This window comes from Gymnoscopelus braueri (assembly GCF_963280865.1).
Source record: "Gymnoscopelus braueri genome assembly, chromosome: 4".
In the NCBI taxonomy this organism is placed as follows: Eukaryota; Metazoa; Chordata; class Actinopteri; order Myctophiformes; family Myctophidae; genus Gymnoscopelus; species Gymnoscopelus braueri.
Genome location: NC_137605.1, coordinates 10517910 through 10534421, shown reverse-complemented (window position 1 = coordinate 10534421; position 16512 = coordinate 10517910).

Sequence of the window (16512 nt, the reverse complement as noted above, 5' to 3'; positions counted from 1 at the left end):
GTTCATCCGGGTGAAATAAATGTCATAATTATAACTTGTGGACCCATGGCAGGTTGAATTCCACTTAAAGGTTTCATTACATAAAATTTCTTAGGGTTAAGGTTTTGTTTTTGTTTTTTTGTTAATTGCAGCTGAAAAGACCTCAGAAAAATAAAATAACAGGTAATATAACCTCCATTAGGTGAGGTTAGCATCTGGTTTCAAACCTTTGAAGGCTGGATTTGGAGCAGAATAGACAAGCAGGTGTTAAAGTGACTACAAACTATTAGGATATAATCATATCTGGTGCTCTAGGAACTATGAAAACAAAGATATAGCCAAACTATAAACTGTAGGTATCATACCATCACCGAGATAGAATGGACAAAACTTACCAGTTTAAAAAATGTGTTCTCAAAGAGAGTGGGGGGGGGGGGGCTGTATCAGTCACAATCATTTTAAACACTTTATCCATTTATAGTGGGGTACCCAAAAGGTAGATCGCGATCTACCAGTAGGTCACAACGGCTTTGCAGGTAGACCACATGATGTGTCCCTAAAAAAAGAATAATTAAAATATAAAAATAATATTTGTGAAGGGCTGGCCCAATAAGCGGCTGGAAACGACACAGAGTCATGAGGTAGTGCAACCAAAGGGCTCTTTCACCTAAGTTTACAAACATGAAATAGGCAGCAAAAGGTGGCATGGTGGTCTGCACACCACCATGTACTCGCACATACATGGGCAACTGGTGGCCCGGGGGCCACATGCGGCCCCCACCTTCACTTAATGCCGTTAGGTTAATATCGGAATACTGAGATATTATTGATTTCAGCTGTTAAAATTCCAAACATGCAAACAGTACCTGCTTTAATTACTTCAGTCTATAGTAGTAGCTTAATGACTAGTATACAAATTCTATTGTCTTTTTTATGTTCAATGTATTTGTATTTACTTTTATACTCAACAGAGCCAATCAAGTGTGGGCTCTACCATATTGCAGGTAACCTCAAACATGTAACACATCTAAAACCCCACATAACCCACATCACATTCTATTAGACATCAATACCCTGGTAAATAAATATAACTTATGCCCCCTATTGCTAAATAAACCATATCACAATATTGAAAGCTACTAAGAATACACAACACAAAGCTGTAAGGGATTTGAGTTACAAATGTTCACTTAAAAAATGTGTACACATTTTCACAATAAACGCTCATAGCGTGGCAATGCCACGCTATGAGCTTGTAGATCTGGTATTTTTTAATAGCCAAAGAAATCTAATTTCGTGAACAAATGTTCACGATTGTGAACAAATGTTCACGATTTTTCAAAAATATCTCATAGCGCCATGAGCTTGTAGATCTGCTATGTTTGAATAGCCAAAGACATCCAAAGTGACACAGATGCGTTCCCAGATTGAATGGGTTAAGGGTTAAAGGGCAAGACCACTTTGGTAGAGGTTTGGGTTGTGTAGTTACCTTGCCATGATGTAACTCCGAAGGTGGACAAGAAATCAAAAATAGTTGCTCCATTGATTAGAAATTGATAATTTGAAATTTGCTCTTCATTGACTTACATTGTACGGTTCAGACAATATGGATCACCAAACCCAGTACTGTTTGGTTTTTAAATAAAAATGCAAACTTCCTGTTGATTTTACTATTTGAAGATCCACAGATCCAGTCCGGGTTTCTTCCTAATAAAAATAGTAAAATCAACAGGAAGTTTACATTTTTATTTAAAAAACAAACAGTACTGGGTTTGGTGATGTTCCATATCGTCTGAATCAGCTTTGTTTGTGCTCGTTTACATGCTAAAAGAGTGACTTTGAGAGATGTTTCACCGTACAATGTAAGTCAATGAGGAGCATGTTTTGAAATATCAATTTCTAATCAGTGGAGCAATTATTTTTGATTTCTTGTCCACCTTTTGAGTTACACCATGGCAAGGTAAATACACAACCCAAACTTCTACCAAAGTGGTCTTGTCCTTTAAGTGTCTTGGTCAGTGTGTGGTTGGTTGTTACAGTATGAAGTCAGTGTGGGGTTGGTCGTTACAGTATGAAGTCAGTGTGGGGTTAGTCGTTACAGTATGAAGTCAGTGTGGGGTTGGTCGTTACAGTATGAAGTCAGTGTGGGGTTAGTCGTTACAGTATGAAGTCAGTGTGGGGTTAGTCGTTACAGTATGAAGTCAGTGTGGGGTTGGTCGTTACAGTATGAAGTCAGTGTGGGGTTAGTCGTTACAGTATGAAGTCAGTGTGGGGTTAGTCGTTACAGTATGAAGTCAGTGTGGGGTTGGTCGTTACAGTATGAAGTCAGTGTGGGGTTGGTCGTTACAGTATGAAGTCAGTGTGGGGTTGGTCGTTACAGTATGAAGTCAGTGTGGGGTTGGTCCCAGGATTCTTCTGATTCCATTTCATTAACAACAATGTGTTCAATATTGAAGATGCTCTTTCTTCACAGTACTCTCTCTCTCCTTAAACTGTCCAGTCAATCCAATGAATCTTGAATTGAATGAATCTTTATTTTAAATGAGAAACATATTTTCTTCCTTCGAGTATCAGTATCAGAAATGATGAATTTATATACTGTAGCGACTTTCATGAACCCCAAGGACGCTTTACATCAAAAACAATGAGCAACAAACAACAAACAAAAAACAACAAACAACTATTTGCTTATGTCTATGTATATTCTGTGTAAACTGATTTTTATGCTATATTAACTGATTTTGATGGAGACCCCCTGGAACCCCCCCGCCCCCCCCAAGGACCTCTTGGGGTCCCCGGACCCCACCTTAAGAACCACTCGCTAATAATACACTGTATAGGCCCAAGGAGCTGTCTTCATTGTTTAACCACTAAATGAGGCGCAGTTTACGGAGCTAGTTCAGGCCAGGCAACTTAAGGGATTGGGGCAACCGATCAGGTGACTAGTCACATGCACTTTCCTCCTGATCGGGCGGTTATAGGTACTGCGCTGTTACCTGCTCACTCTGGCTGCCCTGTCTTGCTGAGCTGACGTGTGTCGCTACTGCTGCTGCTGTTTGCTGAGATCCTGCTACCGCCGTTCGCTGCTTACCTGCTGCCGCCCATGAAGTCATATAAACTCATCTCCTGGTCGTTCGTACTCCCCGCCATGTCCTCCTCCTCCACGGACACGGGGAGCGGGTCCCCCGGCCAAAGAGTAGTTCCCGGCTGGTAGTCCAAAAACAGCTGGGTATCTACGTATGCTGCTGACCATGAATAGTCTCATATTGTTCTCGTAGGTGGTCATTCGGCGTCGTTGTTCCTTGGTTGATGGTTGTAATCATAGCTACTCAGCTGTGTGCTTATAGTTCTAATCGTGGTATTACTTTCTTTACTTAAGTAAAAAACTAAATTAAATTATGGCTAAATCGCTTGCTAAACGCTCAGCTCAAAAGCAGTAGCGTTCGTCATTGATCAATATCAGTATGGTCAACTAGAGAGTGTAGAAATAGAGTAACGACACGCTTGATTCCGCCGCAAAACGGGCTCCTTGGGCTATAGTTCCAAACATTGGGACCGCTCATTGAGTTAAACGGAGCACTTCCGCATTCCGGGCTATAGTTCCAAACATTGGGACTGCCTCATTGAGTTAGACGGAGCACTTCCGCATTCCATTCTTTCAATGGGAGTCGACGCTAGTGTCAGAACTCTCTCTATGGCACTGGGTTGACGGTAATTCACCAACAGTGTTGCTTAAGTTGCTATGTTTTCTTATCGTAAGCAACGATGGGCTTGGGGTTCTTTTATGGTCCCCAGTTTAGCGTGTATTTGTGCAAAGTAGTTCACTTTATCTCAAGATTGGGTTTCTAGACTGGTTGCTTGCTTCTCTCTCAAGAGATGACGTCACCGATCTATCGTTCACAGAGGAACGGATCCGCGCTGGTAACTGGTAAGTGCTACTGCCTTGGTAGAGAGAGGGCATGGCTTCACTTTGTGATTTGCTTTGCTTATTCTGGCTCTGTTCAGATTAATATCTTTATGTACTGGTTAAAACACGGATATGCTCAGTTGGCTGCATCTTGCTTAATTTATAGTTTAATGTATCATGGTTAGTTCAGTGGCTTCAGACGGTTCTCTTATTCTGAAGAGCTCGTCCACCGGATGTTGTTTGAGGCTTATAGTTGATGACCGAACACTTCTCTACCCATGTGAAGGAGAGATGGGAAGCTAAGCTAACTTGTGAGTAGCGTTCAAGAAGTAGTCGTTAATGCTGCTAGAATTCATTGAAATTGATTTAGCATTTATCTATAGGAGGTTCTGTTTTGGCGTAGGGCTGGAACGGATGAACTATTACGTTATGGGATAAAGGGATACGTTTTGTTCCGTAGTCATGCTGTCTGACTCTATGATTGGTTGACTTTTCTGGTGTAACCTGGGAATTGTAGTCTCTGCTCAAGCCTCCGGCGTCAGATCAGTGGTTATGATACAGGCAGAGAGATTTTATTCACGTGCCAATCGTGGCATAAGCTATTTTTATTTTATGTAGTCTGCGTGGTAAAATAAATTTCAATCAGGCTGGATGGCATAAGATGTTGTTAAGTAATCTCAGTAAGCCACAGCAACTAAAGCATTATATTGATAAAATTATTATACGTTATGAACTTGCTTGTGACTTGCAAATACGAGTTAAACAGCAATAATACTAAGTATCACAGCGTAGGATTAATAAATGTGCAAGTCTAGTTGGTGTTAAATATCATAGGTTACGGGTCCGTTCGGATTCCAATCATCATTTAGCAGTATCTTTATCAGAAGGCTGCGAGCATGTTGTAAGGATGTGCATAGATCATTCTATGCTTAAAGCAGTCTGTAGTTGTGCAGACTGGCATTATATCGCGTTAATTTTATTTATGGTGCTGATGGTGGCTATAGTTTATCTCTCGTGTAGCTATGTCTGGCATCTATTTGCAGAGTAGGAAAATGGCACCAGACGTTGTCAATTCATGTAGCAGTTCAATTGCTCTAATATGTGGTGGAGGTAAAGTAGGGCGTTCATATTACGATGAAATAAACAAATGAACTTGCAGTGCAGATTAGACGTTATTGGTTGCATTCTATCGTTGCTTATGCTCTCGTATTGCTAAATTACACTTGTTAAGGATCAAGGTGAGCTAAAGGGATTCTCATTTTGCTGCATACACTTGGATAAGAGATGGTAGAGACGTTGTAGCACAGGCTAACACAGTACGTTTGCTTCTTTGTGGAAGCTTTAGATTGTCGTAGCACAGGTTAGCACAGCATGTTTGCTTATGTGGAAGCTTTAGATTGTTTGTAGCACAGGCTAGCTCAGCATGTTTGCTTCTATGTGGAAGATTAGAGTGTTGTAGCACAGGCTAGCACAGCATGTTTTGCCAACGTGGAGGCCGAATTGTTAGCACAAGCTATCTCAGCATGCCTTGCTACGTGGATAGCTCTGGATTGTTTGTAGCACAGGCTAGCATAGCATGGTTTGCTTCCCACGTGGAAGCTCGAATTGTCTTAGCACAAGCTATCTCAGCAGGCTCGCTACGTGGATAGCTCTGGATTGTTTGTAGCACAGGCTAGCATAGCATGGTTTGCTTCCCACGTGGAAGCTCGAATTGTCTTAGCACAAGCTATCTCAGCAGGCTCGCTACGTGGATAGCTCTGGATTGTTTGTAACACAGGCTAGCATAGCATGGTTTGCTTCCCACGCGGAAGCTTGGATTGTTCGTAGCAAAAGCTAATTCAGCATGTTTGCTTCTCATGTGGAAGCTTGGATTGTTGGTAGCACAAGCTAAACACAGCATGTTTTGCTTCCCATGCGTAAAGCTATCAAATTGGTTGTAGCACAAGCTAAACTCAGCATGCTTACTTATGTAGATAGCTCTGGATTGTCGTAGCACAAGCTAAACACTGCATGCTTGCTTCCATGTGGGAGGTACATGGTATATAAAAAAGTTGGCTGCCAAGTGATGTTGTCATATTATGAGCATCAAGATTACAGAAGTAAAGTTATTGCAACAGGATAGATAGTGGGGCTTCAGTAGAGTCAAGATATCAGTCATTTGTCCATGATTGGCTGGTGCGCATCGATTAAATAAAATAAAATATATATATTTCGCCGCGACATATCTCGCAGGACGGATAAAAGAGGGACTCCGATCCTGGCTGCTCCTATTATCAATAGTTACACTATGTTGATGGGCTTTGCTTGTCTCATGCTTATCAAAAGCTGGGTGACTGGAAGTATTTGTCCCCGTATAAGAGGCGCTGCGGTATCCGCCAGAGTGGGATGCTCACGGCATATTTAGCACCACATCACGGTGTGTTCATCACTGGTGACGAGTGTTGCAGTGCAACCAGCAGCTTGCGGTGTGCGACTGACTGTGTCAGGATTGAGGCCACACTCGTGCATTGACGTGCAGCATGCGTCCCCACTCATCCACAGTGAAGCACGCACGCTTCACCGTGGATGTGTGAGTGGCTTCAGGAAGTAAATTCCTGTCCCAGCGGTCTATAACGGCGTCATCTCGTCCAGGGTGGCTTATCATGGTAATTGCAAGAATAATTCTGCTTCTGGTTCTAGATTCCAGGTTGAGCTACCTACGCTCTTGGCGGCACTGTGAGCTCTCAAGGCAGCGTGAGAGAGCTGCTTGAGATGTGGGCTTCTCAATGTTCTCAGCACTATGCTGCATCATCTACTGTGCTTGAGATGTGGGCTTCTCAATGTCTTCTCGGCACCTATGCTGCATCATCTACTGAGCTGCCTAGCCTTGCTGCTAAACTCTGCTAAATCAATTCTGCCAACCTCTGGCGTCTGGCTCTATTGGGCCGATCCAGACTTGCAACAGATGGCATTTCGTGCTAAATCTATTAGGCTATGGATGGAGAGGGATATCGGCGTTAGTTAATATTATTCACATGTCTAACAATCTGCGTCAAGCTCTGCAAGCTATAATTTAAGCTTGTATACCATATTCTTTCTGCATCAACTGCTATGAGACTAATTGTTAATATGCGCCACAGGGCGCTTAACCAATTTAGACCGAGGCCGATTCTAAAATCGCTTCTAAATTTTGACTAAGTTCTGGAAATTTCAAATAGTTATTAAAAAAAATACAAATGCATGTTGCTATACGGTAAATGGCAACATGAACCCAAAATGGGTTAAACTGGTCATAGGATGGCCGGGCTAATCCAGAATTGCAATAATATTGTGTTTGTCTCTCCATCTGTAGGCCTAAACTTGAACTGGTTCACTGCAAGCTGCGAGAGATCGGCTCAAGCTGTGGGCTTTCTCCAACCTTCGTATTGATGCAGCTACATCTACAGCGCTGCTTGTCTATGCTTTTCTTAAATCTCTGGGGCAATGGTCCTCAGGAGCTTACGTAGATATTGGTTAAGGATTACATTCTGCAGGCTAAAAGCTCATGAGTATGAGTGCTCACGCTGTTCTATCGCTAATTCAATAAATGCTGCTTGCGTATTATTGACGCTTTAATTACAACTCGGGTGGATTGCTGGGGATTTAGTTTAGTGGTGATGTCATGGTGCTAAAAAATGTTGGTTTATTCCTATAGCGCTAAAAAGTTTTTCTATGGCTATGTAGTCAGGCTAATCATATCAAGCTCAGTCTATTAGTAATTGCTGCTCAGGTATCGTTGGGTACTGATTCAGATGTTAAGTAAAGATAGCACGTCTTTACACACATAGTCAGTACACTTTATTTATTATGGATGATAAACAATAGTTATCATTCATCATAGGATGATCTCATTTATATATATATACGTATATATATAGCAGATTTCTTTGAAAAAGAAATAAATATAGAATGTCCTTTTCGAATCCTACTCGTGGTGCGGCACAGCAGTGGACACCGTAGTGTTAGGATACCGTCTAGGACTCCTGGGTTCAGGAATCAACCGGTACCTGGATTCATCAGGCTTGTTGAACACATGGTTGCATGCTGCATTTGTTTAAGTTAAACTTAAAAAATTAAAAGTTGAGGAACACTATCATGTTAGTAAGAAACAAGTTCATGGAGCTCCACCATTCTCACAGATGGTTGGTCTGGCGTCAGGCTCTGTGCTCCCAAGCCGTTTTGGGGGTTCTTGCTGTTTTGGGGGTTTAATTCATTCCCTGTAAATGCTAATTGGCATGTAACATTCATTAAAATGTTATCCTTACAGGGAATGAATGGATTCAGAGGCCTGACGCCAAACTATGCTTCCTCTTGTTTTCTATACCATGCTCAAGCTTGCAAATATATATTGCTAATAAATATATATTCTAATCCAATCTAAGAGTTGTCTGACTGAAATGCAATAATGTTGTTGAACATGTCATGAGAGCAATGATGCCCCAGAGGGCGCCAAGTCATCAACTCACAGCCACAGGACTGTGTTTCCTCCTCCACTGAGTTCTCTACAGAATGATTCCTCCTCCACTGAGTTCTCTACAGAATGATTGGACATCATCTCATTAAAGTGAACAGAGTTACTCTTGTTCATGGAGTTGCAGACATGGTCAGAGATTAGAATTATAATAGGCCCACTTACATGGTTTTGGCCTGGTGACGTTGGTTACAGGTGGCATGTACTGTACATATGATTGGGGGGAGGGGGGGGTCCCCCATGCAGATGAAAGTGAAGTGACAATTTTATGACGTTTAAGACCTTTTAAGCCTACCTAAAAAAGGACCATTACCGCAAGTGATCAAAAAACTATGCTGTAAAATCTGATCAAACATTGGCCAAATTGTCAAATAATATGAGAAAGAGGCAGAAATTGTGAAAATAGAAGATCTACAAGCTCACAACGCCTTGCATTGCGAGGCGTTGTGAGCTTTAGATCTGCTATTTTCACAATGTTTATCTGTGAAACTCAGTCAAACAAAATGTAATGACTCAACTCCTACAATTGAAAAGGTTGAGAACCACTGATCTATGAGAGCGTCTGAGATCCGCACTTGGTCACAGACTTGATGTATTTATTGATTGATTGATTAACAAAGCGAGCCATAGACACTGTAATATTCAGTGTTTTGAGTTTGTCATGTGAGTTTCATGTGTGGCATGGCTCTCACTACACCCCACACTGTGACTTCTGTTTGTTTTCTGTAAATTGTTACAAAGGCATCTCTTGGTTTAATGAATCAATATCTAGGCCTATACCCCACCGTTTACCTATTTTTACAATGCAGAGAAACGTTCTCTCATTCAACACAGATAAAGTATCACTCATGAGGGAAACAGGATAAACAATAGTCCTCCAGTCCTTCAAAGAAAAGCACAATGTACAGTAGGCTGCTGTGGGCTTTTCCACATACACACACATGTATAGATAGAGTGTGCGTATGTATGGTATGTACTGTGAACATTCAGTCACATACAGTGGCATGTTGCTGTCACTCCATGCGGCACACAACCTGTCATTGTCAGCTGCTGCAAGGCCAAACTATGATGTGATGTGATCGTTGAGCCATTAGCCTGAAAGCCCAATTCATTATCGTACAACCACCAGTGGTGGGAAAAGTACTCAATTGTTTTACTTAAGTAAAAGTATCAATACTGCAATATACTGTATATACTCTGTTACAAGTAAAGGTCCGGAATTCAAAATGTACTTGAGTAAAAGTACAAAGGTATTGGCATCAAAATGTACTTCAAGTGCCACAAGTAAAAGTACTCATTATGCAGAATGTCCCATTTCAAGTTTTCAAATGTATAAAAACCTTTTGAAAATAGCAGATCTACAAGCTCATCGTGACGCATTGTGAGCTTGTAGATTGGCTATTTTCAAATGGCCCGAAATGTATAGGGCTGAAGTGGTTAATGTATGTTTTTTTTTTAATAATAATCAAAATCTACAAAGTAACTAACTAAAGTTGTCAAATAATTGCAGTGGAGTAAAAGTACAATATTTGGATCCGAGATGTAGTGGAGTAGAAGTAATTGTATTGGAAATTGGAAATACTCAAGTAGGCCTAAAGTACAAATACTTCAAAATTGTACTTAAGTACAGTACTTAAGTAAATGTACTTAGTTACTGTACACCACTGCGTACAGCGGTGTCAACAATCGAAAATAGCCCAGCTACAAGCTCACAACGCAATTCAGTTCATTTCGACTTTAATATAGTGCAGAATCACAACAAGTTGACACTTTACATGTAGAGCAGAGAGCCGACATTGTCCCATGCTGAGCAAGCAATCTCTGCGCCGGTGGCAACGAAAAACTCCGCCTTAAACTGGCAGAGCCAGGCTCTCGGGTGGGCGGCCATCTGCCTCGACCATGTTGTGGGGGGAGAAGAGAGAGAGAGAGAGAGAGAGAGAGAGAGAGAGAGAGAGAGAGAGAGAGAGAGAGAGAGAGAGAGAGAGAGAGAGAGAGAGAGAGAGACATAGATAGAGAGACACAGAGAGAGGTAGGGAGAGACACAGAGGGAGGGAGAGACAGAGAGACAGACACAGACACAGACACAGAGAGAGAGAGAGAGAGAGAGAGAGAGAGAGAGAGAGAGATAGAGAGACACAGAGAGAGAGACAGAGAGAGGTAGGGAGAGACACAGAGGGAGGGAGAGACAGAGAGACAGACACAGACACAGGGAGAGAGAGAGAGAGAGAGAGAGAGAGAGAGAGAGAGAGAGAGAGAGAGAGAGAGAGAGAGAGAGAGAGAGAGAGAGGGAGAAACAGAGATTGACCTGTAGCTAACCTGTGAACATGAACACAGACCTACAGATCAGCAACCACAGAACACTAGCAGTGATGGTTATCCCCTGTAAACTAAGAAGGTAACTCTTCATGGATGGAATGGCAGTGACACAGGGAATTGGAAAGCCATCATGGATCATGTGGTGCCTCTCGTGGCTCAAGTTCGCTTTAGACGGCACGCCTCCGTCGCGGTCCAAAACTATACTTTATACAAAACACCTCCTTGAGCCCAGTGCAGGCTTAACGGAAGGGCTTTAGGTGCTGAAGCACAGGGCACCAACCTTGGGGGGGGCATCAAACGGCGGGGAGAAAGTGAAAGAAGACTGAACTATCGCCGCAAAGCGCAGAGATTTAGAAGCAGCAGCTGCTGAAGGAGCGCAAAAAGAAGCGTATACATTGTCCACGCTGCAACTGTAGAACTGTAGAAAACTGTAGTTAACCTGTAGTTAACATGAAGACAGACCTAGAAGACTGTAGTTAACCTGTGGTTAACCTGTAGTTAACCTGTAAGTTAACATGAACGCAGACCTAGAAGACTGTAGTTAACCTGTAGTTAACATGTAAATATGAACACAGACCTAGAAGACTGTAGTTAACATGTAGTTAACATGTAAACATGAGCACAGACCTAGAGGACTGTACCTGTAGTTAACCTGTAGTTAACATGTAGTTAACATGTAAACATGAACACAGACTTAGACGTTTTATCTTCATCAAGTCACCAGGACACACCCAGCAGTCCATCTGTCCGTGTGTGCTGCTGTTGACCAGTGGGACGGGATGGAATCACCACACAATACAGTCTTTGACTCCAAACAAAGACACGTTGTTGTACTCCAGTGTCCGAGCCAGGGAGCTCAAAGGCCTCACAGCTGTCTACAGAGAATGACTGTTTCATTTGATAAACAAACAGCCACTGCAGTGGCTCTCAAACATTTCCATGTCAAGGACCCCCAAGTTCATTTGTATCTGGTCACAGATCCTCATCTGAAAATACGTTTTTCTTTTTTTCCAAGATTTTTTTAAAGTGTTCAATGTTGCTTGTGCCCTTGTGAGCTTGTTTAGTGAACAGAACATCTATTTTCAGGTCGGGATACCAATGTTATCCAATCGGGAGAGAGAACTCACACAGGATACAGGATAGTGAAGTGAAATGGGAAGTGATGACACAAAGAAATGAGCAGACACAATTGGAACTGGAACACTATAAAATTGAAGCTGACAAATGGGTACTCTCTCCTGATTGGATGACAATTGCAACCCACCTCAAAATGTATTTCCTGTTTATTAAAGAGACAGGGAGACCCCTGGTACTGAACAAGCACTCTATAGCAATCATTACAATCAGATTATGGAGCTTTAGGGCATGCTGTGGCTCAGGAGGTAGAGCAGGTTGTCCAATGATCCATGGGTCGGCGGTTCGAATCTCGGCTCCTCCTAGCTGTCTACATGTCAAAGTGTCCTTGGGCAAGACACTGAAGCTGACATTGCCTCCAATGAGTCTGTCGGCGCTAGCTTGCCACCATTGGTGTGTGAATGTGGGAAAAGTGAGGACGCTGGCGTCGATTGTTCGCCGCTTCACCTCCCAATGCCCCCCCCCCTGTATGAATGAATGAACCATTTTAAAGCGCTTTGAGCAGTTGGAAAAGCGCTATAAAAATGCGATTCATTATTATTATTGTTATTATTAACACAAAAAACTATGTTTTGTTTTGACCAAAACATATCACTTACCCTACCATTAACTCATTTGCTGGGGACTCCCTGGAACCCCTTGAAGGACCTGGAACCTGGAGTCAGCAAAACCAGCTAACTCCGGTGTAGTTAGCTGGGGTTTTGCTGAAAGTTTGAGGATCCAATGGAGTTAGCTGGTTTTGTCAGAAGCGCTTTTTAATGCTTTTCATTGGTTCAATATTTTTTTTACCAACACACAGACGTAAAGGGTGTTCAATGGACCTGATTTATGGGGAAAAAAATGCAAAAGCGTCAAAATGGAGTTAGCTGGTTTATGCCGGACAGCAACGATACTTGATTGGTATCACGATGAAAAAATACCATTACTTCATTTATGTATTTACTTGTTTCTACATTATTAATGTTATACTATCATTGAAATTGTGGTGTTTTTTGCCAATTATGTGGGGGGCCCACTTGCTATGTCCTCACGGCCCACCAGTGGGCCCCAGCCCACATGTTGAGAACCGCTGGTTTTAGGATATAGGTGTCTCATTTGATACACAGACATGCTCCTCTGTAAAGCGCTGTTGTCCGGGAGGCGACTTTAGAGCATTTTACAGCACTGGATGCCAGATAACAGCAGTGTTTACTCCGTATCCAAGCAACAGGGTGTAGGCTATACATATCTCTTGTTCAAACTGTTCTTTCATTGTATATCTTAGGTACAGAATTACCCCTCCTTTCTATGTAAATACACCTTTTTATGCTGAGTTTTCTACCAGTATGTATAATCGTATCGTACATTATGTATTACTGATGAACTGAGTACAATGGACCACAATGGAAACAAGCTCCCTGGGGCTTTTTGTGTTATCCTTCTAGCATAACCTTCGACTGTACTACCTGTACTGTTAACAATCTTGTTAATAAATGATTCAATCAATCAATGCGTTTTTAATTTAGAATAGCATTACTTTTTTCTTTTTAACATTTTTTTTTTCTTCCAATTAAGTTGTGAAGCCAATGAATTCATCCACTGCTTATTGTCACTGCTGTTGTTCCTGCCAGTGAGGAGCCCCCACCGGGAGGTGTACGTACATATGCAACCAAAATGATAATCAATACATTATAATTATAATTAAAAGAAAATGTCACGGGGTGGAGGCCTGAAATTAAAAACCTTGAGACTTCACAGCATGTCAACACTCTTATGCAACACATAGGGTAGTCTCTACTGAAATAGCCTGCGTCATTTGGAGGAATTGGTCTCATAGGAGTTACATCATGGAACTGACTTACATGCAGTGATAGAAGTACTATTTACTTAACCACTTGAACCCCAGGAGCATGCCCATTCTGGGTGGAACATTTGTCAAACAATTGCCGATCTACAAGCTCACAACGCGTTGTGAGCTTGCAGTTCGGCTATTTGTGGGCGACGAGATTTGGTGTAGTTGGAAGAAAACGTACAGTTGTACCTCAAGTCTGAGTCTCTACGACTAGAGGTTTTAAGTGGTTAAAGGATAAGTGATTATTATTTTAATAAATAATGTTAAAATAAGTGTTAAATAGCTCCATATTCTGACAGTACTCGTTGCTATTAGAGTGTTTGTTCAGTAACAGGAGTCTCCATGTCTCTCCAGATCTTTATTAAGCATAAAATGCATTTTCAGGTCGGGATACCAATTTTATCCAATCAGGAGAGAGAATTCGCACAGTATACAGATTAAACAAGTGAAATTGGAAGTGATGACACAAAGAAATGAGCAGACACAATTGGAACCGCAACACTATGAAAATGAAGCTGATGAATGGTAAATGGTGCATTTATATATAGCGCTTATATCCAAAGCGCTTTACATAGATTGTGCATTACATTCACCCATTCACACACACATTCACACACACATTCACACACACACACCGATGGCGGAGGAAACCATGCAAGGCACCAAGCTGCTCATTGGGAGCAATTAGGGGTTCAGCGTCTTGCTCAAGGACACTTGGACACTAACTCTGGGGGAGTACTCTCCTGATTTGCTGATGATTGGCGACCCACCTTTTACTGAACAAACACTCTATACTATAGCAATGATTACTATCAGAATATAGAGCTTTAACCTTTGAACAAGAAACTAATTTGTTTTAATATTAATATTACATTTTTTTTGTATCTATAGAGCACCTTTCAGACATAAATGTTGTTCAAAGTGCTTTACATTCAAGTTGAAAATACAGGTTAACAAATCAATAAAAACTAGTCACGAGTAACATTAAAGCAGTGAAATTACAAGGGGGGGGCAGTTAAAAGTAGATCAGTTAAAAGCAAGGTCATAGAAGTGGGTTTTAAGCTGCCTCTTAAAGCCATCAACCGAGGTCGCCTGTCTGTTATGCAGAGGGAGTAAGTTCCAAATCCTTGGTGCATAGCTACCAAAGGAGCACCATGTGTCTTGCCATTTGTCGATGGCTCCGTCAGCAGTCCAGCACCGAGTGACCTGAGGGGGCGGCCTGGGACATACTTCTGCAGGCAATCCGATAAATAGGAAGGTGATAGACCATTCAAGGCTTTAAAAACAAGTAAAATAACTTTAAAATCTATCCTAAACTTCCAGGATCCAGTGCACTGCACGGACGCAAGTACGCAAGTACAAGTTGCAGCCGCTCAGTAGTTTTCTTAGGCAAGCCTGTGTAAAGTGCGTTAGTCGTGATAATACAAAGGCATGAGTCAGTTTCTTCCTCTAGGGAGAGGAAGGGTCTGACTCTTGCAATGTTTCTCAGGTGATTAAAGGCTATTGTTGTGACATTGCTGATGTGCTTTCCAAAATTGAGGTCGGGGTCAAGGATAACTAGCCTGGTAAACACCCCCTCCCTCCGGAAATCTCATGCATTGCATTGCATTTGGTTTCAGGAAGGAGGGTCTGGGATTGCTCACAGAGTAAAGCTGCCCGAACCGCTGCGCATACGAACCAATCAGCGGCTGCTAGGGGCGGGATCATCCAATCACCTGCCTAGTAGCTTGAAAAAATGAAACTCCGTCTGTCATCGATTCTGCGCCCGAAGTCTCAGATGCAAGTACGCTGTGAAACAAAATGTGTGTCGCAAGCTTCTTCCATTTGACGGAGTGAGGTTAAAGGATAACACCCAGGTTTTTGACAGTTGGTTTCACCTGTGAGGACATATTTACGAGTTCACTCATTATTGCAACTTTTGCAAGCCTTTGAGCGTCTGTGCCAGTGATAGGGATTTCAGTGTTATCTTGGTTTAATTTAAAGGACAACTTCAGTCATGTTCAACCTATCTTCATATAATTGGTCCTCACTAATGTTCAAAATTGTAAAAAAAAAAAAAAAAAAAAAAAAAAGAACAATGACTTTCCAGGAATAGAAAGCCTGCAGTTTCTATTAGCTTGGATTCCCCATCGATGACGTCACTGGTAGGCGGGTTTCAAAACTCTCTACTCTCTTCTCTATGCATGTTTTGTACTAATAATATACATCTGCAAAGTAACTTGCAACTAAAGCTGTCAAATAATTGTTGTGTAGTAAAAAACAAAAAGTTCAGTATTTGCCTCTAAGATGTGCAGCGGAGTAGAAGTTTAAAGTATCAAAAAATAATGGATATACTCAATCAAAGCTAATACCTCTCAAATGTATGTGGTATAATTTAAAAGTAGTATGAATTAGGCTAGAGCACTTGAGTAATTGTACTCTTATTTCCCACCACTGTGCAGTGGTGGAAAAAGTAAAATGTTCTCCTACTTTCTAAAAGTATCAATTCTGCAATGTAGAAATACTCTGTTACATGTAAAAGTCAGGTAATCAAAATATACTTGAGTAAAAGTACAAAAGTATTGGCATCAAAATATACTTAAAGTACCAAAAGTAAAAATACTCATTATGCAGAATGTCCCGTTTCACTATATAAAATGTATTAAAATACGTTTGAAAATAGCAGATCTACAAGGTCACAACGCGTCACGATGCGACGTGTTTAGAGCTTGTAGATCGGCTATAAAATAGGGCTGAAGTGATTAATGTATGTTTTGTAATAATAATTCAAATCTACAAAGTAACTATTCACTAACGTTTTCAAATAATTGTAATGGAGAGAGGCAAATAAAAACATATTTGCCTGGAGTAGAAATA